A 1,764-nucleotide genomic window follows, 5' to 3' on the forward strand; every position below is an offset into this window, starting at 1 on the left:
TAGCAAACCTAGCAAAGCACCATGCACATACATACATCTGCCACCAAGACTGATCAGACTCAGCAGGAGAGACTCATGACAGCTGAAAGGACTGTCCCCCATCAGCATCTGCAGCAGAAGCTGCCCTCTGCAAACGGGCTGGAAGCAGCTGCACCATGAACTCCAGGCAGGAAGGCTGTGCCTCTGCTGTACATGGCTCTTAGATTTTCAAGGCTGAGTATTTCCAGASTCCAAGTGATAATTTTTTGACGACAACTTGAACAAAAATCAGAAATAGGCTATCCTATCTTCCTGTACTATCTTCACCTTTAGAACGGGAAGGAACGTGACTCTGGAAGTGGGAACTTTTCCAGAAGTGACTGCAGCACAAGGCAAACATTGGCACACTGGAGTGAATCCAGAGGAAGACACCATGGTGGTCAGGAGCGGGAATACAGGGCTAAGGTGGAGGACTGAGAATGCTGGATATGGTCAGTCTCAAGGAGAGGAATTCCTTCTAAAGTCTGTGACTGCAGAGTTCTTCTTTACAGGGAAGACAGAGCTCAGATCTCTCTGGAGGCATACGTGAAGGACAAGAGACAACACACACGAGCTGAAATAAGGAAASTCCTGATTACATATTATGGAAAAAATAATCACCAGGGGAAGATTGGAAACACTGAAACAGGAGCCTGAAGAGACTGGGATTTACATACTGCGGAATTTCCATACTTGAAAATATTCAAAAGCCAACAGGATAGCCCTGAAGAGCCCTTTCTAAGTTGTACCAGTGTTGCCTGTGGGCACAAGACAGACCAGAAAACTTGCAGAGATCCMTTCCAATCTAGGCTAGTCTGTGATTCAGTTTCACACAAAATCCCCTACAAGTGAACTAGAAAGACCAGCAGATCATGGTTGTTTAGTCTCAAATTGTGAAAGGGAGTGAGAGTTGGTTACTTCCTGTTGCACAGCTCATGCTACAGTAAATTGTKCTATTTTAAACTGAGGTTTCACAGCCTGGTTCTACATGTACAGAAAAAACAAAACTGAACGTCATTTGTATTTGAGTTTCCTGTAGAGGTTTATTTAAGGGGGGGCAAAAAAAAAAAAACTCCCAAGCAAATCATAAATGCTAATCCATTAATCACTTTTCTAAAATTAATTTAGATTGTATTATTGGGAGCACAACTTTTAAGCAAAGACAAGAAGGAGTGTATTAGTTTTGCCAAATCAAAACCAACTTGTTTAATCTTGGACTCTGCAGAGCAAGGCCTCAGATAAATGAAGGAAAAGATACAGTTTTACTTTTTTATATTTTTTTTTTTACATATAGCATTCAGAATAATCTGTGGGCTTCAATATGTGACTTTGCATTTTAATGCTTTTCCTCCACCAGATGGTTTAGATAAAAACCTATTAGTTTCATTCGTGCAAAGAGTTTCATACAAAAAAAAAGTCTATTTTTAACATTTTTGCCTCAAGGCTTAGATATAACATTTTTTTTTTTAAGAAGTTGAGAAGTTTTCATTGGAGTCTAATATTTTAATCATCATTAAACTATTAAATGAGTATTACTATTAAATAAGATTCATATCAGAATGTGGTTTATGAGTCTTCTAAAAGAATTTATGTCAAAAAAAGTGCATTAGAATGACTTCACAATTTGATTTATGCACCTATTCATACAACCTTTATGTGTTTGCAATTTTCCATGAGCTTAGTTATGATTATTTCAATCTCTTCAAAATTAGTGTATATGTTCTGTTCTGTATATTATGTATATGT

The sequence above is a fragment of the Malurus melanocephalus genome, unplaced genomic scaffold (genome assembly GCF_030028575.1).
Source record: "Malurus melanocephalus ecotype Western Australia unplaced genomic scaffold, MMel_1.1 scaffold_306, whole genome shotgun sequence".
NCBI classification, from domain to species: domain Eukaryota; kingdom Metazoa; phylum Chordata; class Aves; order Passeriformes; family Maluridae; genus Malurus; species Malurus melanocephalus.